This window comes from Giraffa tippelskirchi, chromosome 10 (genome assembly GCF_054371585.1).
Source record: "Giraffa tippelskirchi isolate mGirTip1 chromosome 10, T2T-mGirTip1v1.2.pri, whole genome shotgun sequence".
NCBI classification, from domain to species: domain Eukaryota; kingdom Metazoa; phylum Chordata; class Mammalia; order Artiodactyla; family Giraffidae; genus Giraffa; species Giraffa tippelskirchi.
This window is the reverse complement of record NC_137284.1, coordinates 144171859-144197423: the sequence shown is the minus strand read 5'-3', so window position 1 is coordinate 144197423 and position 25565 is coordinate 144171859. Positions and strand designations below refer to the sequence as shown.

The window sequence follows — 25565 nt, the reverse complement described above, 5'->3', positions numbered from 1 at the left end:
AAAAGAAAATTTTGAGAATATACTCATCAATAAATTCACATAATTTATAAATAAGTGAGTAAAGGTAAATTTACTCCTGTCTTAATATTTATGTTAAAATATACTCCCAAGTATAAATTTTAAAGAATGAGGACAAACTAAAAGAAATGATATTTTTAAATCTTACTTTTTAATTTGTTATTTGAATGGGAACTTTCATTAAAAAGGTACAATTAGAAATATTTTCAGTGGGAGCAATTCGGTTGAAGACGTATCATCGTAAAATTATCTTGGGGTAAATTTTAGAATACAGTAATTTAAAGGTTTAAAGCTTAGTTTCTTTCTATACTTATGAGACTGGTTTATTGAGTCTAACACAGTGAACTATAAACATGAAATTGTAAATATTTTATTAAGCATTGGCTCAACCATGCTTGGTGAAAATCACTCTTTAAGGTTATTTGAAGGATAGCCCAGCTGTTTTTAGTAACTACAATTTAGTCCATTCCACTTTAAGATATCCTCTGTCAGCAGGGACTAATTCTCTGGTTCCGGAGTCCGGAGTCCGGCTGGGTCCTGATCTATTTGACTCCTCCCCCAACTTGAGCACTTCAGAATGAGTGAGTAGGGTGTTTCGGCCCTAGGACATTGTTTCCTCTGTGTCTAGGACCTAGCTCCTCTGGCGTTTGAACCAGGAAGAGGGAAAAGAGAAGGAGGAGCTCCTCTTGCACAGTTTTTTACACCTGCACTGTGTAGAGGTAGCCCTAGGTCCTGGCTTGTTCCCTGGGCTTCTGAAAACTTCTGTCAATGTGGCAGTCTCCACAAGGATGATGGAGGCAGTTTTCTAGGTCAGTGAGCAGCCTTATTCCAGCCCTTTCTATCTCCTAACACCCAGTCACAGAGAAGCGGTTTTGTCCATCTTCAGCCATTGGCAATAGCTCACTCTTTCGATCCCCTCTCAGGTTGGGGCAGTTTCTTGGTCACCTGGTTCTGGTACAGCCACTGAATTCTTGCCTTCTGCTATCTGTTCTCCTTCACCTGGAGCCTCAGGAACCAATGGGATAGCATCTGTACCACATGAGGCTCCCAGAAATTGGGGTGGAATAGTCCACCACCCTTATTTTATCTTCAATGTATGCTCTAGCCCTTTATCGCACACTTCAAAAATCTCTAAAACAGAAAGATGTGGCAGCTGCTTTCTGTCTAAGCACATCTTCCACGTTCTGGTGACACTGTAAAGCTTCTCTAACAACTCTCTCACCAGCACCCACTCTCCACTCTGACAGAGCTCAATATGGGCCTGCTGGGTTGGCAATCTCAGAACTGGACATTGGCATCCATATGTCTCAGATATCCTTATCTTAATAGACAAATTCCTTGTTACTCTCTCACCTGAGTCACTTATCTTGGGCAAAAGAGCACAGTTCCCTTTAAAATGTATACACTGTGATATATTTTAATGTAAAAATTAGTTCAGTTTTACATACATGATTTCGTCACTAAGTCATAACCAACTCTTGCAACCCATGGACTATAGTCTGCCAGGCTCCTCTGTCCATGGGATCTTCCAGGCAAGAATACTTGAGTGGAGTGTCATTTCCTTCTCCAGGGGATCTTCCCAACCCAGGGATCAAACTCAGGTCTCCTGAATTGGCAGGAGGATTCTTTAATGCTGAGCCACCAGGGATTCCCTAAAGATGCCTATAAGAGAATGGTATTAGAATTAAGAAGCAAGGAAAGGAGTGTGGGAAAGGATGGTAAGAGGAAGGTAGAAGGAAGAGAATATGAAGAGAAGGAAAAGGAAAGAGCCTCAGAGAAGAGGAAGAACCAATCAGGATACATGGAGAGAAAAGGAAAGGAGAGGAGAGAGGTGAAAGGAAAATAGGTGAGAAGGATGACTCAGGTCACTGTTGCTCACATGACATCAGAGGTGGTTCAGGGTCTCCAGGGCACAGATGAAAAAATAGTCTCTCAGTCTTTTTTCCAGACATTTTCAAAGGCAAGGGGATGAATGGTGAGCCTCAGACAGACTATATAGTTAGAGGCATACAGTCAAATTCTTAAAACTCTGGAATAATAATTTACTGTAAAATTAAGAGGTGTTAAGGACAGAGCTGGTGTCCCATTTCTTTCCAATTTCCATTGTAGGGCTGCTTCATGTAAATACTTATGTCTCTTCCAAACCCTTGCACTTTCTTACCCTTCTGATCTCAGCAGATGACCTTGTTCCTTCTTCTTTCAGTAAAAAAATCAGAAGTGAATTAAAGAAAACATCCATTTGTTCCCACTATACCATTGATACAGTTATTAGAGCCAAGGCCATGTGCTCTGCCCAATATGCTGCCACCAGGCATGAAGTTTCTGCATTCCAGCTCGGGACATCTGCCTTGTTCAATAGGCTTCGTCTTCTCTCATCTACTCCAAGATGTCGCTCCACTGTCTCTCTGCTCCCCTCTCATCAGGCTATTCTCAAGTCAAGTCAAGTGCTTGTGCTCATTCATGTCTGACTCTATGCCCCCATGGACTGTAGCCTGCCAAGCTCCTCTGTCCATGGGATTTTCCCAGTGAGGATACTGGAGTGGGTTGCCATTTCCTACTCCAGGGGAATCTTTCCAACCCAAGGATCAAACTCACATCTCCTGCACTGCAGACAGATTTTTTACCACTAAACCACCAGGGAAGCCCTCCCATCCTCATACAAATGTGTCCTTAATTAATAATTACCAAATTTGTGTTAGAAAATTAGTATAATTATTTAAAATGATACCAGTGTAACCAGGTCCAAAATTGTCTCCAAATTGTACAGACTGCATAATATCAAGCAACCACAGTGAGTGACTGCTACTTTTCCAAATCAGGTGATCAAATTGCAAAGATTTAGTTATTAAACTAGTTTGGTTCATAAAGTATCAAAAATTAATTTGATTTTCTTAGTGAATTTATAATTTTTTCCTGAATTGATAAAATGTTACAAGATGTGGCTTCAATAAAATCTTTGTATTTTATTGTGAAGCAGTAAAGATATGAAAATTTCTTATGCAGTAACCAAAGTCAATGAGAGGTCATAATATTTTAAAATTGGTTTCAGAATTCTATAAAACATCTCATATTCAGTAAAGAAAACATTTCAACTGACTGAGAAGTGACTGGATGTTAGAAGTTTAATGCAATATAGAGTCACACAGCCCTGGTATGTGCTTAGTTTCTCAGATGTACATACCTTCCCATATATATTCGTCACTTGTCATAGATCATAACTCTTTCTATTGTCACCAAACATTAGTCCAAAAGACAATCTGATATTTTTATAATATTAAGGATACTATAATATAGTATTTCTCTGACTTGAGTGTTTATCATTTTGTTTAATAATTCTGGTTCATTTGTAGGAGCAAAAGAACTCAACTAAACCAGTAGTAAGTCAACAACCTTGAAATCAGAACCCATTGAATACTTGGTCAATAATGAAACTACCTGGTTCTTTACTTAACAGAGCTATTTTAGAGTAAACAACACCAACGACAGCTTTTGTATTGATAGAAATGGGCTGCCTCCAAAAGATGTGCTCAACAAGGCACAGAAGAAACAGCCATTCAAAGAACTGGCTTCCTGCCCCGGGTGAGCTCCTGAATTATTTTGCTGCCTACCCAGAACAAATTGAAGTGGAGTTTTGGCACCTGGTCTACAGGGCTAGCCAAGATGGTTGACAATCCAGCCCAAAATACCTACTTTTTCCATTAGGCACTCCAGAGGAGAATTGGAGGTGGAAGAGTCTCCCCAGTTTTCTTGAGCAGTGGCTCCCAGGGCTAACCTCACATCACCTCAAATGTAGCCTTCAACCAGCACGTGGCCAGTGTTTGCTGAGGGGGTCAGTGAGAAGAGGAGTCATCATCCTACTGTTTGCACATATCCTATGGTACAAGGGGTCTAATAACAATAAAAGTAAAAGCAAAAACCAAACAACTTGCTATGGTCCCATTCCTTGTCTTTATTCCCTGTCTATACTGATTTGCTACTTTAGTTTACATTAAACAGCCCTCTTAGCAACTGAATATATAGCCACAGGCAAAGGGATTGGAGTTGAGGCTCCTGTGTCAGCAGTCCTCATTAATTTAATAACAAAGGATAATATGATCTAACAACAGAAAAGAAGTATACTAGTAATTTTCAAACCCTGTGGGCAGAGGGGGAGTGGGAATGTGGGTAGAGGCTTACTGTCATTTTGCAACTAATAAGCTCCACTTATATCTGTTTTATATATATTGGTATTCTGTAATGGAGAATTTTGAAGCCAGATATATTTCCAATCTGGGCTTCCTGTTACTATCTATACCCATTAATCTTAGGTCAGAGTGAAGCAGCTTTTCTAGATGACTAACAGTTGGCATTTCCCCTTAAACAGTACATTTATATTAAGGATCATCTGAAAACAGTTCAACTGAAAAGAAATAGTACATAAGAAAGAATACATAAAAACCAAGGAAGAATTAAAACAAAAAGCCACTGACTAACAATCCTTTCTCTTTTTCCCTCTCATAGAGGCCATATGTTACACTCTATGCCATTCCAGAATCTTGAAATAGACTCTACCCTTTCACAAGATCACCCTCCTTGTTCAAAACCGTTAAAATTCTACTCTCTATGATGACAATTATAGTATCTCTCCTTTTCCCACCAAAAATCTACATTAGGGTGACTGATAATCTAAACATTTTTCCTTTTATTTCTAACACCAAGAGTGGTACAGGATAAGAAAAGACATTCAGTCAGTATCAGTTGATGCATTATCCCCATTTACTCAAGTAAAATAAAATATATAACAAGGAAATTAAAATGAAAAGTCATTATATATGCAGACAACAAGTATAGTTAGTGTTCATATGGTGATTTATAACACTTGGCAAAGATAACGTATGTTGAATATGCCACGTTGAAATTTAAGCATCAAGAGAACAAGTCCTCATTAAGTCCTCATTGTTATAAACATAGTTTTATGATAGTACTTTTAAAAAAGAACTAGCAGGGGGAATTCCCTGGCAGTCCAATGGTTAGAGCTTTGCACTTTCACTGTTGAGGGTTCAATTGAACCGGGTTCAATCCCCGGTTGTGGAACTGAGATCCCCCAAGCTATGCAGTGTGGCCAAAAATAAGTAAATAAGAACAGGCACCAAAGGGCATAAAGAACTCCTCACACTTTAGTGTGTGAGAGTAGTTAATCCAAAATTATGCAAAACCAACTGCTCAAACCAGTATTTTCTAGGATTCCAACAGATTGACAGGACTACATGTGTCTCTTTAAGAAAAGAATATGAAAAGAAAAAGGCCAAAGCACCTCTTGTGGGAATGAAATGGTAAACTAAGTTATGCTCCATCACGGTGGTGGATATACAGCTCATGGTTGGCACCTGATGAATAATATGTTGATAATGCACATAGTAGACTGTATCTCATTCTATTTTGATAGTGAAATTGAGACTTTGCCATTGTGGAAATAAAAAACAGTTAAGTAGGAGAGATTGAGGGAGTAATATTCCAAAGAAGTAAACATGTACCAAGTTGAAACATCAAAGGAATAGTTACTACAACTGCCATGTCCACTCACATTATTATTATTATTTGGATCAGCGACATAATTTATAAGAACTGAATTAATGCATTGATATGAATGGAGTATAAAATATCTTAGCTAGTAAAGGACAGTCAGGACATATTTTAGAATTTGGTCATGAGAAATTGACAGGAAAGGTGAAAGCTTTGCTCAAAAAACGAGTTACATGGTATTAAGCAAAACACAAATGCTTAAAACTCTTTTATGGCTAAATGAAAATTGGGACTACTGGAGCAATAAAAGAAATTGTGGAAAATGGTTTATCCTGCAGTTCCTCTACCTGTGAAAATAATTAACATTCAGCTAAATGAAAATTATCATAGAGATCAAGACCTGCTCCTTTTAAATTAATGTGCCGTGAAGAGGAGAAAACAATTGAAGCAGCCAGTGAGAAATGCTATTAGTGAAAAGGGAATCTAACTAAAGCATTTCTTTCTGTAACACATAAAACATGCCAAGGAATTTATAATAAAGCTTATTATTCAGATTCAAATATATCATGACTTATTGTTTATATATCAGAATTAAAATTTTTTGCTTATGTTTTTGCCCATTAAAGTATCACTCTATTTTCATGGCTATATATTTTTGAATGGAGGCAATACTCAATGGATAAAGAGAAAGGAAGAGGATAATATGACAAGAACACCAAGGGAAAACCTCTCTAGGGTATCTATGAGCACTTGCTAAGCTTTTCTTGGCCATTTTCCTTTCTTGTTCTGCAAACCATGCCCAACTTCAGCTAGCAATCTATACTTTTATCCTAGAACTTCTATTCTGAGCCTCAGGCTCATATATACTACCACCTACACCAAAGAGCCTAAAGAAATCAAGAAAGCAAAGTGCAATACCAAGAGGGCTCATTAATATCTTTAGGCCTGAAGAGGGAAGAGAGGGGAGATTCCTGAAATTAGGGTGAAACTCTACAGTGAGGGCTGCCTGACAGCTATTTCAGTCTTCAGTAGACGGATATATTAATAGCAATCTACACTGACCTAGCAGAGGAGAGATAAGGTAATAAATACCATTAATCTAACTATCCTCTTGCTTTATGACCTTCTGGTGCCTTCCATTCATTGAACTCAATTGGCAGCTAAAGAGCAAGAGGACTCATGCAATGAAGTCTTATATGGGTCAGCTTCCTGGGACATGAAGCGTGATGAAAGAGTGGAGAATGAAATATTCCCAGCATAGCTACCTTTCAAAAAGTTTTTCATGTTTTTCCTATATTCTACTCTTCCTATGTTGCTTGTAGTTCTATGAACTCATTGTCCCCAGGGGAGAAATAATCAGAAAGGGGACTCAGATAGAGAATCCACTGAATGTGAAGAGGAAAACACAAGAGAGTTAGCCAAAAGAAATCAAATCAACATAGTAAACATATGTCTAGTAAACATAGACAATAAGATGTAAGTTCATGGGGCTTTATGGAATGAAAAATATGGAGGAAGAACCTGGAAGAATTGTGGAATGATTTACATTCTTTTGATTCTAAAAGATGAGCAACAAGCAAAAGAAATAATGGTGAAAGTTTGAGATTCCACACAAAGTTGAACATGTGTACCTGGTTTACTTGCTCAAATGGTCACTGACTTTGAATAATGACATTTGGGGGGGAAATATACATATGTGTGTGCAATAAAGTAAAGAACAGGAGAGACAAATTGATTGACCTTGGATCATGTCTGCTTCGATTTTGGTAGCTTATATAGATGACACTCAGTCTGTTAATACAAAGGAAGAACACAAAGTTTTGACTGGTGTAAGTAGCTGAGCTCTGAAGCCTCTATCATGCTTAAAAAGCCATTTCTCCACCAAGATTCAATCCTCATTACATATTTGACTAGTTCAGCTTTGGCCTAAGCTCTCCTCTCATCATCATTGTCAGAGGATGGAGGTACAATGGATAGGAAAACAGCAGAATGCAGGTGCCTCTTTGAGGCAATAACCTGCTTCTTAGATAACTCTTTCTGCCTCCACTGCAGGCTGCAATGTTGATGGACCCACACTGAGGGGGATGGAAGGGTACAACCGTGAGCCCACAGGTACCACCTTACTGATACTGCCATGCTTTTCCCTGGCTTGCATTGTCTGCAGGAAAAAATAACGACTAATTTTTACAGGGCACACAACACCTGCTCTAGCATAGAATTAAAAATTTTGGTTCACATGTCTGTTTCTGCCACTGCCTATGAGCTCTCTGAAGGCAGGAATCACATCTATCCTCTATATTTTCAGTACCTATCAGGTGAACGCACATACTGGGTACTCAACAAACATTTGTCAAATGAATTAACATTCATATGGCATAATTACATGTCCCATTTTATGTGAGATTTTACTAAATATGGGTTCCTAAGGATAGGTAAAATAAACTAAACCACTCTTATAACCGAGATCTTTGTGATCTTGGAGAATCAGAGAAAACAAGTGTACCAGAAAAGCTATTTCTATACTTAATTGCATTTTGGTAACTTGAAATAGAGGATAATGACCCCAAGAGGCATCTGAAAAGTCTGTTTGTCAGTACCAGGAAGTCAGTGGTATTGATACTGACAACTAACCTAGGGGAATGGGGAACACCTAGATATTCAGTCACTGGATATTTATTTAAAAGAAGAAAAGAAGAGAGTCCACACGGCTGTCAGAAGATGTCTGAGAGGAGTCTTCTGGAGTATAAATTCTAGTCATAATGAGTAGAGGATACTAGTTGAGAAGTCAGAAGACGAGGGTTTAAGGATTTAAGAACTTAAGCAGGCTGAATAATGCCCCTGCTCTTCAATTCCTCTTCTGTAAAACAGCACAGTTGGATTATAAGATCTTCAATAATAGCTTAATTAATTCTATAAATCAATAAAGTGAATATGGTAATAACCGTAGAAAGAAGGTGGAAAAAAAACAAAGGAAGCAAGAGAGAAATTAATGACAGAACCTAGTGTAATTACCAATATTATATTTTGTACCATCCTATTAGAAAAAAGAACTATTTGTCCTATACCAAATATTGGAAAGAGACACTGGATGTCTTCAAAGGTCTTTTCTCTTCTCACATCCCCATAAACCCATCCCATCTACTTATGCACTTATGACAAGCAGCCCACTCGCCATGGCATTCATCTCACAGAACAAAGTGGGACTGACTAATGGGCCACATTCTGCTCCTACCAACCCTGAATATCAATGCAATATTTAAGGGTTAGGAAGCTAGATCTTGTGCTCTGATGGGGGAGCCATCTGAGCTGCTTCATAAACATTCTTTTCTCCTCAATCTGAGAGCCACTGAAGAATAAGGAGAGAGAAAAGAGGAAGAAAGCAAGACAAGGTGACAGAATCTAGAAAACTGACAGTAGGTAAAGAGAAAGAATGCATAAGACCACAGGATACCTCTCCATAGAAAAATACCATTTTCCTCTAGTTGAACTCTAGTTCAAGGAAAATGATTCAGAGCTTAAAATGATGAATAATGGGGGTGGGAAGGAGGGAGGGAATGAATGAATCAATGAATGAGTGAATTCACTGTAATATTGCCCTTGTGTAGTATTCTTCCTTTCCAGACCTCAAGTTATTATTTGAGGATATTATTAGGAAATGACAGAAAATCACTTCCCCCTGTCTTCTCACATGCCAATCCCCTACTCCCTCTTTTCTCATATGCAATCAAAGAGGGACAAATGACAAATTATCAAGTGCATTATAAATACCATGAAACAAAGAAGAAGGAAGCTGCAGTGACAAAACCTAAATCTGATCAGCCAGCCAGACTCTCTAGCAAGTCACATTTTATTATTTTCTGCTCCACCTGTCATTCTTCTAGTGCCTATCATATATCTTATACAAGGTTTCAAATCATATCTACAATGACCCCCATCTTTCCCCAGACTGGGAGTTCTGTGCTAGTAGTTGCTTTACAACAAACTCCATGTATCATCAAAATTGACAGGGTTCTTTTGTAATTGATGTATGTGTCTGGCACATTTTGCTACATTTCTGTTGGAAAAATACAGCTGAAGTAACAAAAGCCATCCTAGCTGGATATCCCACATGATCCTGTGCTAACAGCCTCACCCAGGTGGCCCCTGTCTGATGAGGGTGAATCTCAGCGGAAAAGAAGCCATGACATAGTGCAAAAGCACTGGATTAGTTCAATCCTAGCTTAGGCTCTTCTAGCAATTTGTTGTGTGGTTTTGTATACCTTACGTCCTTCTTCTTGATGCAAACTCGGCATTTCTGAAGCGGGCGTGTCTAAAGAGAAAAGGGCAATAACCACAATAGAAAAATGAACAAGAAGTACTGACAGACATTTCACAGAATAGGAAACACTCATGACCAATAGACAAAGTGAAGCTCAGCCTCATCAGTAACCAAAGAAATGCAAGTGAAAACCACCATGAGACACCATCTTACTCCCAGTAGGCATGGGCAACAACAAAGAAGCATTACATTACCAAGTACCAGAGCTTCCCCGCTGGCTTAGATGGTAAAGAATCTGCCTGCAACGTGGGGGACCTGGGTTCAATCCCTGGGTTGGGAAGATACCCTAGAAGAGGGCATGGCGAACCACTCCAGTAATCTTGTCTGAAGAATCGCCATGGACGGAGGAGCCTGATAGGCTACAGTCCATGGGGTCACAAAGAGTCAGATATGACTGAATAACTTTCACACTAAGTGGTGAAAAGAACATGAATAAACACAATCCCTTCTACATTGTTGGAGAAAGTTTCTCTTCTGGAAAACAGTTCAGTCTTATCTTAAATATTTCTACTTTCTGCATCTAGTCATTTCTCTTAGGATAGTGTTATAGAAATAAGATTACATTTAAAGTCTGAATGAATAATTGACTGACCTGTATTGTTACCTGTATATTTCCCTGCATTTAAAGTTACAAAAAAGAGACTCATGAATGAAGGGAGTGATATGTGCATGCGTGCGTGTGTGTGTGTGTTTGTGTAAGGTTTTATTTCAGACTGTTTCTACAAACATCTAAATTGTTTATTTAAAAAGTCACTGATAGTGAAGTTGACATGATTGCTATATTTTGAGATAAAGAATCAGACTCAGAAATTAATTGACTCACTAGAGAAAGTGTGTATTCAGAGACAGACATCAGCTCTAAATTGGTACAAGAGAATGAAAGTTCAGACAAGCCTGGGTTTGGGTTTTGGATTAAGTCCTTGCTGACAATAGTAATTGTAGAAGAAATATTTCACCTCTTTGAGTTTCTATGTCTTCATCTCTTTAAAAGAGATGACAATTATACCTACAATCTGAACTTTTTATGAAGACTAAATGAGATAATTTATCTATAGTGCAATAAATATTCCTTTCTGACTTCTCTACCTTCTGTAACACAGGCTACTTTGCAATGAGCCGCAGATAGCAAGTGCCATCTTGCTGCACCCAGCACTTCTGTGTGACTGCGCACAGACACATCTTTAAATCATTGTTTCAGTTGACTAGTGCTATCCTGTCACTTGTTCCTGATGTCCTTCATCACTGTCCCGGATCCTAGCCCCTCAAGTTACTGCCTCCTTTCATTCCATCTTGGTCGCCTCCATGTCTGCCCTGCCTTCCCTTCCTGCTCTGACTCTCTGTGGATTGACTGTGAACTGATGTGAATTTACTTCCCATCCCCAAGGATGCCTCCTCCCTAGATTATCCATTGGAAGCTACTCATTTTCCCACTCTCTGGGTACTACAGGGCTTGTGGGAGGAGAACCTTCTCATTTCATTTTATTGTTCAAACCCACTTCCTCTTCACCAAATAAAAGCAAGACATTCTTGACTGTAGAAACAGTCTGAAATAAACATATAAAACTTTACACACACACACACACACACACACACACACATTTCTCTACCTCCTCTGCCACTTAGTCAAATCCATGCTCATCCAATCACTTTTTCAGGAGACTTTGGCACTTTCATGATGTTATTCTGCATTTCTGATTCCACTAATAGCTTGGGTGACCTAAATGCCTACACCATTAACCCACTGGATGTCTTAGACTAACACTTCCTTGACATCTTCAACTCTGTTTGCCCTCATTTCCACTCCATTTTAGTGATCCATTCCCATTGGCAAAAGTTTGACTTTGTATAGAATTATCCCATCTCTGAAATCTTAAATATTTTCACTCTCTGGCTACAACTTAGTATTCTTGCCCACTACTTTTTTTACTTCCAATATACTATCTTCTTAACTGTAGAAAGACCTCCTATTAGGCTCTATACTTTTCTTCCAGTTAATAATTTTAATCCTAACCTCATCTTATTTCCAGCCTAGACAACATTCCATAGTCCATTGTTTCACCCATTGCTGTACCTGGATCAACTGCTCCATGTTGTTCTATAGACTCCTTCTTGTGAACTGTGTTATTCCAGTTGCTCCAGTGGCAGAGTTAAGTATTGCCTTCTGCTGCAAAAACTCAACCAGCCATGAGGACTGGAACCAAGATTAGGACAAGACCTCAACCTCACCAGTGTCCTCTCTAGTCATCTCTCCACCCAAACTCCCTCAACAACTATTTTGAATTTTCACTCCTCTTCTCAAGTTTTCCTAACTCACTATTGTCTCTTGCCTTCTACTATCAGAAATGCTAGCTATCAAGAGAGAAAGCACTAATCGTCCACCCTTGCCACATGCTGACTTCTCTCTGGTTGTTTCCTCTTTTCTCCTGACTCTCTGGAGGGCAATCTCCCTTAGCTGCATTTAAACCCACTCCCAGATCCCATCAACTCCAGCCTAATTAAGGTCCTTAATCTCTCTGTTTCTTGGTCTTTAAATTATAAATGATGATAATATTATTGGGTGAAATCATTTCCATGAAAGAATAAGAGTTTCTTAGCAGCAACCCCAGAAAGGAAGAATCTCTATCAAGTTCAGAGGCACATCAAAAAAGTGAAGAAGCCTCCTGGGCAGATGGCCAAACCAGCAATGATAAAACAACTATAATAAATTTTCCATGGAGAAGACTGTGTTGTTACTTAAGTTGATAGAAATTCATAATAATCACTTTACTTCATGTCTACACTGACCTTTGTTATTATCAAAGCAGAAAAAAAAGCCAAATACCTGAATTACTGGATTGGTTATTCCTCAACTTCCTGTTCTCTTTGTAACATTATTTCTATCCTTCTAATATCTCTTCATCCCTAGATATTAAGAAAATGGAAAAAATTCAGGAAAAGAGACAAATTTTTCCTCTAGATTTAATATCTCTCTTTCTAGTTATTTCTTCCTTAGCCACTTCTATATCTGAAAAAAATCAATCTAAACTGTTGTTATAGTTGATAATTTCATGGTGCTTCAAGTGCTTGGTGGCCTTGTACACAGATTGGTCAAATGCTTCCTCAATGATGGTTTGATCCAGTTTATCACTGGGGATGAGAAACTAAAATAATTTGGTTAGCATAAAATGAAGGATTTCATTTGGGCAGAAATTTCAATAGATGAATCCAGTGAGTAAACTTTTTGCTATCCTGGGCATATGGTCCACCTTGGAAAATAACTGTATTAATTTACTGATCGCCATTCTCTGTGTCTGTACCTGAGAATCTAGAAGCTGACAGAGAGAACCAGAGGTGTCCTACAGGGTCAAGAAGTGGTCTTTGAGGTCTTCTTTCTTAGAGGAAAATGCTTCCTCCAGAAATATTTCCATGCCTTTCTGACTACAATTTGGATACAGATAATTATGTGAGTACCCTAAAATTGTGATATCTCTCCTGATTCAAGTGACTTATGACTATATTTACAAATGAGTAGCATCATTCTACTTGAGTTAAGTTTGAATATAATACAGCATGGAAAATAGAGGTACCAAGCTAAAATGCACAATCCATATCGGGAACTGATAAATATAAAACAAAACAAAACAAAAATCTCAATTTTTTCCACTGTGCTTTTAGTCACAAAAGAAAATCCAAGAACAGTAATACAGTTTATTGTCACATAAACATACGCTGAAAATGAAATTATTATTTTTTAATGAAATACAGCAACTAAAACCATTAAAAACATTTTAGGTTATAAACCTTTTGCAGGAAGAACTGTTTTACACATCCTTATATCTCCTAATTCTCTGCACAATGCACAATGTCCTGTAGGCACTCCACAAATGCTGTGCAAATTTATACATAAATGACTTAGTATAATGATTAATTCATATTATGGATTTTGATATTGCTTCCAATATCAAAGTCCCTGAAGATCACCTGATTATATGATCCAAATAGTTTGCATTCATATAATACTTACAATTTTCAGAATGTTTTCACAAGCAGTATATAACTTGATTAACAGAATGACCCTTGAGATAGGTTATTATTCCCAGTTGCTGACTGAGGTAACTGATTCTAAGAGTTGAATGACTTGCATGATGTAGATTTAGCTAGGAGCAAAGCTGGAGCAAGAATCTCTCCCTCAAAGTTCCCATTCTGGTTCTCTTTCCATTCTAAAATACTGCTATTTTTCATTCCACATAATACAATCTATACAAGATGGGAATCATTGAGATGACTCTTGGAGGTCATTTGGATCAACATGTTATGGAAAAATAACCACATGCCATCATGCCATGGTGCTTGAATTCTTTGATCTTAAATCTAGCTGAGTTTGAGTCTTGCATTACTAGAAGTATAATCTTGAACAATTATTTAACCCTTTTGATCTTTGCCTTTCTTTTTCACTAACAAGTGAATAATAATACCTACCTTATCAAGTTGTGAAGAATTAGCTGAGATACTATATGAGACACTTAGCAATTAGCCAGCACATAGTAAGTGCCCAGTAAGTGATTGCCGAGATATAATAGTTAGTATTAGTAAATAAAAGATCGAGATGAGAGAGTCTTCAGGAAGATTTTCCAAGCTATACATGAGACTGATGACAAGTCAAGGTTTGATTTTTTTTTTCCTACTATCAGTTCTCTTGTTTCTAGTTGGCCTCTTTCTCACCAAGCCCTCCATAATCACTCATACACCATTTCTGACACTTTCCACCCTATGCATCTTTATCTTAGAGGTTTTCTCTTTGTGCTTTTCTGCACCTGTATATGCAGGCCTATAGGTAACTCCCAGGGGCATGGCAGATGAGGCTGCTCCTCTCCTGGATTTTTTCATTTCGTGCTGTCAGAGGCACTTGTTTCCAGGCAGAAAACCAATGTGAAGAGTCATGTCAATTTATTACTGTGGCTGTGGCTGGCAAGTGTATATTCCCATATATGAGAGTACTTCTACCTGCCTCATGCTGTGCAGGATTTTCAGCTTGGTTGTGTCCTTATGTTTGAGTATGTGTGCAGATATCCCCTTTTGTATATATAGGAAAGTGGTGTCTATTAGCCCGTGTGTTTCTTTGTACTTATAGGTATGCACATTATTCTCCTTTTATGATGCTTAGTTTGAGATACTTTGCATTTTTCACAAGTGGGCTGACAGACCCCCTTAATCTCTGTTCTATCTCCTGCTGAGTGTCTATCAGAACACCTGACACTGCATCATATAAAAAATGATTCTACCTTGAAAAGCTTTTTGGCTTTTGTTTCTGTTTTGTGTGTGTGTGTGTGTGTGTGTGTGTGTGTGTGTGTGTGTGTGTGTGTGTTTGCAAGAACCTCTTTTTATCTTTCCCTAAATGGTCTGGACATGGAACAACAGACTGGTTCCAAATAGGAAAAGGAGTATGTCAAGGCTGTATATTGTCACCCTGCTTATTTAACTTATATGCAGAGTACATCATGAAAAACACTGGGCTGGAAGAAACACAAGCTGGAATCAAGATTGCCGGGAGAAATATCAATAATCTCAGATATGCGGATGACACCACCCTTATGGCAGAAAGTGAAGAAGAATTAAAGAGCCTCTTGATGAAGGTGAAGGAGGAGAGTGAAAAAGTTGGCTTAAAGTTCAACGTTCAGAAAACTAAGATCATGGCATCTGGTCCCATCACTTCATGAGAAGTAGATGGGGAAACAGTGGAAACAGTGTCAGACTTTATTTTTTTGGGCTCCAGAATCACTGCTGATGGTGACTGCAGCCATGAAATTAAAAGACGCTTACTCCTTGGAAGGAAGGTTATGGCCAACCTAGATAGCATATTTAAAAGCAGAGACATCACTTTGCCAACAAAAGTCCATCTAGTCAAGGCTATGGTTTTCCCAGTGGTCATGTATGGATGTGAGAGTTGGATGGTGAAGAAAGCTGAGCACAGAAGAATTGATGCTTTTGAACTGTGGTGTTGGAGAAGACTCTTGAGAGTCCCTTAGACTGCAAGGAGATCCAATCAATCCATCCTAAAAGAGATCAACCCTGGGTGTTCATTGGAAGGTCTGATGTTGAAGCTGAAACTCCAATACTTTGGCCACCTCATGCGAAGGGTTGACTCATTGGAAAAGACCCTAATGCTGGGTAGGATTGGGGGCGGGAGGAGAAGGGGACGACAGAGGATGAGATGGTTGGATGGCATCACTGACTCGATGGACATGGGTTTGGGTAGACTCTGGGAGTTGGTGATGGACAGAGAGGCCTGGAGTGCTGCAATTCATGGGGTCGCAAAGAGTTGGACACGACTGAGTGACTGAACCGAACTGAACTGAAATGTTTCCCAGATTATACCAAGTTAAGGAATCACCAATTCAGGGACAGGTTTTGGTCAATGCAATATTAGCTTGGCATCTGTTACCAGCCTAATAGGAACAGTATTCATCAGAGATGCAGAAATTAGCATAATTAGAGAATTACGCAAAGGTTATATATATATATATATATATATATATATATATATATATATATATATAAAAGGGACTATTCCAGTGACAGAAGTTATATTCCTAACGTGTTTTTTGCTTCTAGTTTTGAGGAGCAAATGGTAGTTGCAAGCTAAATTGTTTCCACCGAAAACTAAAGAAACAAATGAGGAAGAAAACACTGTTTCAGGAATAGTTAAAGGCGTAAATAGAATAAAAGGAGCACAAAAGAAGAGATAACATGTCTAACAGGTGATAGATTTATTTTGCACAGCATTACAGACAAGCTCAGTAAGGGCTGGATGTCTCCAGGAGACAGTTGCCAGTTAAAAATAAGAAAGACCCCTGATGGCAGGTGTGCTCATGGAATGGAATGGGGCTGCACTGCAAACAGGGAAGTTCCCTCCACTTCAAGTGTCCACAGAAAGGCTAAACGGCTGTCTGTTACAGGAACTGAGGACAGAGCTCCTATGTGAGCTGAGATTGGTGACCTCCAATTCCCTTCCAAACCTCAGAGGCCGTGATTAAAATGGAAATGTGAATACTCTGCATCTCCTAGTTTGGAATGAAGACTCTGACAGTAAGAGGTTAGACAATGATGTGAAGGACAAAGAGTAAAAAAGGAGAAGAAAAGAGCCAAATAAAAAAAAATTCTCCTGTGCATTGTCTGTGGCTGCCCTACTGAATGCCTGCAAACCAGCAAAGCATGAGAAAAATCAGAGGATGAAGAGATTTGGGAAAATCTAAATTATTATTTCTCTGCATTCCTCTTCACCATAGAGGATGACAAGCAAAGGCCTGCCCTGGGGTTATTCTTCCCCGACAGTGAAGGTGAGCCTCTGTCAAGGAGTGATGTGTTAAATGAAAGGGTAAAGGGACAAGAACTAAAAATGCCAGACATCACAGAGAAAGGAGGCGAGTTCTGAGAGAATGAGAGAGCAGCACTTTGGGCTTCCCAGAAAAAAAAAATGTGTTTTATCTTTCAAAATGGGAACCTTGAAAACTGAGTCCTGCAGGGGGGCCCTGTCTGTCTTTTGGGTGTTAGTAATGGGACTGACGCTGATCCTCCAGGCAGTGGCCAGGAGCACTTCCTAAGGGATGGAGAAGCATGAGCTTCTGGAAGCTGCCAGGACACGAAAGCCTGCTTTTCCTACTGCGCAAAGAAGAAGTGTAGAAACTACTGGCTGTGGTTTGCTTGGATGGGGAAAATTTCCAGCTCCATCAGAAGTTGGGAACCATTAGTGAAATGACACTCAATCCAAATGAGTGAAGTACAGCAGACCTTATATATCGTATTTTTAATGTCTTTTTATTTTTTAATAGTTGCTCAGTCATGTCTGGCTCTTTGAGATCCCATGGACTATACAGTCCATTGAATTCTCCGGGCCAAAATACTGTAGTGGGAAGCTTTTCCCTTCTCCAGGGGATCTTTCCAACTCAGGGATCGAACCCAGGTCTCCTGCATTGCAGGTAGATTCTTTACCAGCTGAGCCACAAGGGAAGCCAAAGAATACTGGAGTGGGTAGCCTCTCCCTTCTCCAGGGGATCTTCCCGATCCAGGAATCAAACCGGGGTCTCCTGCATTGCAGGTGGGTTCTTTACCAACTGAGTTCTCAGGGAGGCCCAATGTCTTTCTCCTACTCGGTTAATGTGTGAAGAACTACACTAGGTGTCTGAAAGACTGCTACTCAGAATCATTGGGCTCCTTATACCCCCACATCCTCCAGAGGCTCTGCTCAGCCTCTGAAGGCTGAACAAGTATTTTCAATTCATTTTCTCAATAAAACTATAAGTATCAAAAAGTAAGATAAACTGGTCTCAGGCCTAGGAAATGGAGTCTCAGAGAGGTGTACTTATTAGCCCTAAGTCACACAGCTAGAAATGGACTAAGCCAAGTTGTTAAGCCTGGATTATTTGACTCTAGAACCTGCAGGAATGTATTTTGGTAACTATGCAGAAGCATTCATTGCTCCTAGGATACCTACTCATCCTTACACTGGGTTCATCCTTACACCAGGCTCCTACACTGCCATGCTATCTTCTCACAGACTATAACATGACATTTCACTTGACTTTGCCTAGAGTTACATTGTACATTTTCAGCAAATCAGTCAAACAAAACTAGAGGAAGACACTAATGCTAGGTTGTAAAAGACAAAAATTTTCAAGCCATGAAAAAAACACAGATTCTTTACTGACTGAGCCATCAGGGAAGCCTGAAAAAACACGTAGGAAACTTAAATGCCCATTATTCAGTGAAAGAAGCTAATCTGAAAAGACTATATGCTGTATGATTCCAGCCATATGACATTTCAGAAAAGGCAAAACTATAGAGCCAATAAAAAGATCAGTGGTTTCCAGGGGTGGGGATAGAGGCATGGATAGTTAGGAAGGGTCCAGAGGATATTTTGAGCAGTGACAATACTCTGTAAGATACTATAATGATACATCCATGACATTATTTTCTTGCCCAGGCCTATAAAATACACAAGTGTGAACCCTAGTATTCTAATACAAACTATGGACTTTCAGTGATTATGATGAAATCAGTGTGGGTACATGAACTGTAATTAATGTAACACTCCTGAGAGAGATGTTGACAATACGAGAAACTACACATGTGAGCAGGTAGGGAACATACTGTGAACCTAAAACTGCTATAAAAAATAAAGTTTTAAAATTGGCTGTGGAGAGGGGATGGAGGATGAAGAAAAACCTCTTTCAGATGTGTGGAAGAAATGTATGTGGAAAACCTACCATACTGTCCAGGACAAGGTGGTTTGCTTTGAATGTAGTTCAGTTCAGTCACTCAGTCGTGTCCGACTCTTTGTGACCCCATGAATCGCAGCATACCAGGACTCCCTGTCCATCACCAACTCCCCAAGTCTACCCAACCCATGTCCATAGAGTCGGTGATGCCATCCAACCATCTCATCCTCTGTCGTCCCCTTCTCCTCCGGCCCCCAATCCTTCCCGGCATCAGGGTCTTTTCCAAAGAGTCAACTCTTCGCATGAGGCGGCCAAAGTATTGGAGTTTCAGCTTCAACATGAGTCCTTCCAATGAACACCCAGGACTGATCTCCTTTAGGATGGACTGGTTGGATCTCCTTGCAGTCCAAGGGACTCTCAAGAGTCTTCTCCAACACCACAGTTCAAAAGCATCAATTTTTCTGTGCTCAGCTTTCTTCACCATCCAACTCTCACATCCATGCATGACTACTGGAAAAACCATAGCCTTGACTAGACAGATCTTTGTTGGCAAAGTAATGTCTCTGCTTTTTAATATGCTATCTAGGTTGGTCATAACCTTCCTTCCAAGGAGTAAGCGTCTTTTAATTTCATGGCTGCAATCACCATCAGCAGTGATTTTGGAGCCCAACAAAGTAAAGTCTGACACTGTTTCCACTGTTTCCCGATCTATTTCCCATGAAGTGATGGGACCAGATGCCATGATCTTAGTTGTCTGAATGTTGAGCTTTAAGCCAACTTTTTCACTCTCCTCTCTCACTTTCATCAAGAAGCTTTTTAGTTCTTCTTCACTTTCTGCCATTAGGATGGTGTCATCTGCATATCTGAGGTTATTCATATTTCTCCCGGCAATCTTGATTCCAGCTTGTGCTTCCTCCAGCCCAGTGTTTCTCATGATGTACTCTGCATATAAGTTAAATAAGCAGGGTGACAATATACAAACTTGACGTACTCCTCTTCCTATCTGGAACCAGTCTGTTCCATGTCCAGTTCTAACTGTTGCTTCCTGACCTGCATACAGGTTTCTCAAGAGGCAGGTCAGGTGGTCTGGTATTCCCATCTCTTGAAAAATTTTCCACAGTTTATTGTGATCCACACAGTCAAAGGCTTTGGCATAGTCAATAAAGCAGAAATAGGTGTTTTTCTGGAACTCTCTTGCTTTTTTGATGATCCAGCGGATGTTGGCAATTTGATCTCTGGTTCCTCTGCCTTTTCTAAAACCAGCTTGAACATCTGGAAGTTCCTGGTTCATGTATTGCTGAAGCCTGGCTTGGAGAATTTTGAGCATTACTTTACTAGCATGTGAGATGAGTGCAATCGTGCGGTATTTTGAGCAGTCTTTGGCAGTGCCTTTCTTTAGGATTGGGATGAAAACTGACCTTTTCCAGTCCTGTGGCCACTGCTGAGTTTTCCAAATTTGCTGGCATATTGCGTCCAGCACTTTCACAGCCTCATCTTTCAGGATTTGAAATAGCTCAACTGGAATTCCATCACCTCCACTAGCTTTGTTCATAGTGATGCTTCCTAAGGCCCACTTGACTTCACGTTCCAGGATGTCTGGCTCTAGGTGAGTGATCATATCATCGTGATTATCTGGGTCGTGAAGATCTCTTTTATACAGTTCTTCTGTGTTCTTGCCAGCTCTTCTTAGTACAGAGACCTGGATATTCACATGTATCGGTTTAGAGCTTAATTTTACTCACTGATGATGAAGGGACAAAATGACATTATGCCTGAGGACTCCTTTGGTTCTACAAGCTAATGCTTCTAGTTATTGGTTGCAACCAGGTCATAAAATCTTTTGAATGCTAACTTAAGGTATCTGGACTTTATCCTGCCTACCATGCAGGAAGCACAGAAGAGTTTTCATTTGGAGGCTGATATAACAGTGGTAGTATTTTTGGAAGATTAATCTCATAACATGATGCAGGATGAATTGTACTAAGAAAAGCTTAGTGGTATGAAGGTCAGATAAGAGGTTAATGCAGTAAACCCAGGCCTGAGCAGATAAGGATGCATACTAGAGCCCAGCCCCGGAATCCTTATGTAGGACTATATTATTAAGTGGGCAGGGTCAAACCTCGGTTCTACTTGACAGTCCTTCAAATGTTAGGGGACAGTATGTTTCTACTTAGTCCCTGCTGGTCCAGGTTAAATCTCCTCAGTTGTGTTAGCTGATTCTCAAATGAGCATGAATTCACGGGTAAAGATATTTCAGTCAAGCAAACATTTATCACATGTCAGTTGTATTACATAATCTTTTTAACTCAGTTTTTGAATATGCACTACAAAAATAATAGTACTTAATTCCCAGAGTTTTTGGAAAAAAAAAAAAAGAATGTTTTGGCTCAGATTGAAAGTTTAATAAATGTTAAATAACTACTATCTCCTGCCTTTCTCCTCTGGAAATATTCCAGATTCTCTTAGCTCATGATTCAGAATTAACAGGGATAATCATAATGATTAATTGACTTTGTGCCAGGCTGTACTTTGAGCACATGGGCTATTAAATCTCATAAAAACTCTCTAAGCTATGTACTCCTCTAAGCCATTAACTCCACCTTATATTTGGTGAAACAAAGGCACAAGACAAGTAACTTTCCCAAAGTCACACAACTAGAAAACAGTCACAAAGCTAGGACTTAGCCAGGCTGTCTGGTTCCAGAGACTACGTCCCTAACCACTATGTAAGGTTTCTTCTCCAGGAGGAGTCTGCCAAAGGGAGTGGTACTGTTAACTGTTCCTATTTAGACATAACCTCAGATTGTATTCAAAGCTTTATAGCATCTGAATCATACCACCAATATATTGATTTTGCCATTAAATTAAGTGACTCTTCCATTAAAAAAAAAACTGTTCTATCTTCTATTTGGTTTATTTTTCAAATGTGTAATAGTGCACGTATTCTCTTAAATATCATCTAATCAGTTTTGGTTCATTAAACCTACTAATGATGCTTACATTTCTGATTCTAAATCTTAAAACTATTCTGTTCAGCTTTTATTCTCCACATTTCAAGTTTTTTTTCTGGACTTTATCTGAATTACGAATAAACGCATTACAAAGCATAAGATCCAGGTACAGAACAAAACACAGCTAGTGATCCCGCCCTTAAAATTGGAATTATTTAAACATTAAGCTTCTTCACAAGTGTTCTTCTTTAAAAACTTCTGAAGCCATTAGCCAAAGGCCTAATAATACAGTTATCCTGAGGGACAAGCAACCTTCCCCGCAACAGAATTTTCCAGTATGGTGTGTAGAGATGTTAATAGTACTCAGATCCTGACAAGAACCAGAAGCAAGGACCAGGTCACCTAATTCCATCCCAGGCAGCTGGCCAAAATCTCCCAATTCCAGAAATGCCTTCCAGTCTCACAGAGTGAAACCCAGTGATCCAGTTACATCTATAGCCTGGCCCATGACAATGTTGATGCTTCTATACTCACCATCTCGAAGCCATTGGGCTCGATTCTTCTTTATTTCTGGGACAAACTCTCAACTAGAGAACAACCATAGGAGATTTCCTCCCACTGAACTAGATACAAGAAATGTCATCATGGACAATGTGTTTGGTAATGAAAGAAAATGGGATCTATCCCCCTTCCAAAGTGATACACAACAGTCATGTTTGACGTCAGGTGTGACTTCAAGACCTGAATTGCTATCTTTTCAACCTCATGTCATGTATTTATGTCAATCAAAAGAAAATTTTTCGAGCTTCTCTATTTGGATAAGTGCATATGGCTCATTTTCTCAACAGCTTACTTGAAAACCTAATTATACTGAACCAGATGTGTGTTTAACACCAATGGATGTGGCAAGCAGTTGGTTTTTGACAGTGACACAAATGTCAATTCAAACTGCTTAGACTCTACCCAGGGAGCTGGAATCCAATACAATCACAATCATTGCCTCATTTCTTATTTTTAGCTTGTTAAATAAAAAAAAGAGTGACCAAGTGGTGAATGTACTATAATAAAGTGAATCTACTTTATTGAATAGACCATAACAAAATCACTAACATCCAAAAAAAAAAAAAAAAACTGAAAAAGAAAATAGCTGCATTAAATTCTGAAATTAATTCTTACATTCAATTTGGCTTCTTGCTCATAAATAGAATTAAAGTGAGGAAAGAAATTTTTTAAAAAGCCAAATTCTCCCTAACACTAAAGTTATTATCCTGTCTTGAGCCGATATATTTGAGTCAATGAGGATGGAAACTTCATTTATGTAGCCATTTAAAACTATAAGTATTCTCTGTATAAATCACTGAATAAATTGGAAAGAAATGATAAAAGTCTACCTATTTTCATTCTAGTCAAAACCTCTGTCTTTGGGCCAAGAGACAATAAGAAAAGCATAAGTATATTAGTATTCAGAACGTAATGAAGTGCAACGTACTAGTTTAAATCATGGGCTTGTAAGAAACTCTATTCATGTTGACTGGCTTGATAGAAATGGTTTGATCTTGGAACTTGAAGGCATGTATGACCTTGATCTGTTTGAAACAGAGAAGATTATAGGAGAGCATAACACAGTCTCCAGCTATATCTAGACACCTCGATTTAGAGCCTTTTCAACTTAGAAAACAAGTAGAAACATAAAGAGGTAATATGGAAGAAAATGCCAAATGTACTATTAGGACCTCTATAAAAATGTTGCAGATATTTGAAAATTATAATTGATTTGGTCTCTGACTGCAAGGTAATACAAAGGAATTATCAAAAAATTAGAAAATGCAGAGAAGCAAATCAAAATGATAATTGTACTTAAGGCCCTACTTCATTCTTCATTGATATGTGTACACAAAATTCAGACACACACATACACACATACATGAGGTTCTTAAAGCAGTTAGCTATGATTGATTTGTATCTGTGTTGACTAATTTATGAATTTTTAAATATGTTGTTCAATTAAAGGTAATTTGTATGTTAACATTCAACATAATGATTAGTAAGTACATATTAATCACTTATTGTAATCAATAAAATTACAATGCATTGTGACATTTGTAGTTTCCACCTTTGTTCCTAATTAAGGGAAATTTAGAAGCTAAGTGACATTAAAATATTCCCTTTTCTCTAGTTATCTCCATTTGAGTACATACATATCTTAATCTAAAATATGTCATAGGCAAAGACACCATTCAGATCATCAGCAATAATAAACTACTTACTTGATATTAGGGGAGTACATGGCCTTGGAAAGGGATGTTTTACATATGCTGATGTATTAGGCAGTCATTTGTTTCATGGGCTAGACCGATGATGGAAAATCCTCACCCTATCCAATCCTATCCAAACATGGATTTAAATCAAAAACAAGTAGTTTTTCTTTTTTTGTTGAGTTACAAATAAGAGGAGAATGGAAATGCTGGCTTAAAATTCAATATTAAAAAAAAACAAAACTAAGATCATGGCATCTGGCCCCATCACTTCATGCCAAATAGAAGGGGAAAAGGTGGACGTAGTGACAGATTTCTTCTTCTTGGGCTCTAAAATCACTGAGGATGGTGACTGCATCCATGAAATCAGAAGATGATTGATTCTTGAAAGGAAAGCTATGATAAACCTAACAGCGTATTAAAAAAAAGAAAACATCACTTTGCCAACAAAGATCTATATAGCCAAGGCCACGGTCTTTCCAGTATTCATGTATAGATGTGAGTTGGATCATAAAAGAAGGCAGAGTGCCGAAGAATTGATGCTTTTGAACTGTGGTGCTAGAGAAGACTCGAGAGTACCTTGGACTGCAAGGAGATCAAATCAGTCAATCGTAGAGGAAATCAACCCTGAATATTCATTGGAAGGACTGATGCTGAAGCTGAAACTGCAATACTTTGGCCACCTTATATGAAGAACTGACTCCTTAGAAAAGACCTTGATGCTGGGAAAGATTGAAGGCAGAAGGAAAAGAGGGTGACAGAGGATGAGATGATTGGATGGCATCACTGATTCAATGGACATGAACTTGGGCAAACTCTGGGAGATGGTGAGGGACAGGGGAGGGACAGGGGAGGCCTGACATGCTGCAGTCCATGGGATCGCAGAGTCAGACACAACTTGGCAACTGAACAACAACAACAACAACAAATAAGAAAGCCAGTATGAAGATGCAACATACATTAAACCCCATCCTCCTAGTAGAAGAGGGGTGCTAAAGCAGAGACAATTGTAGGGTAAATACTTTTAAATGAAATATCACTGAGGGTTAATGATTGAGGCTCTGAGTTAGATCCATTCTTCTCCAGAAAGACAAAGCTTTCAGACTGATGTTTAGGTAAAAAGGAAATGAGCTGTTCCCTGACCTAATCCAGCTAAATCCATCATATTCTCTGAGGATATGAACACTTCCATGGGTAGCTGAGCCAATCTTAAAGCAACAGTGCTTCTATGAGCTTGAAGATGGCTCCTTGCCTTTCGATTTAGCTTAACCTGATAAGAAGTAAAACAGAATTGCAGAGTGTCATCACCTAAGTAAACAGTACACTC

The 25565-nt window shown here is 38.9% G+C and overlaps 1 protein-coding gene across 50 annotated transcripts in view; it reads right to left on the bottom strand.

Annotated features, from left to right (window-relative positions):
• Window positions 1-25565, bottom strand: part of CHRM2 (cholinergic receptor muscarinic 2) — a 688089-nt gene that overhangs the window by 64939 nt on the left and 597585 nt on the right. For 18 of the 50 annotated variants that reach the window (XM_081533045.1, XM_081533041.1, XM_081533026.1 and 15 more), the window contains one exon: window positions 12660-12739. The exons of 26 other annotated variants lie outside the window; for them this stretch is intronic. The gene's annotated coding sequence lies outside the window, so the exon portion shown is untranslated. Of the gene's footprint in view, window positions 1-9779; window positions 9830-12659; window positions 12740-25565 lie in introns of all 50 variants that reach the window. 6 more of the 50 variants (XM_081533047.1, XM_081533075.1, XM_081533050.1 and 3 more) reach the window with 1 other exon arrangement.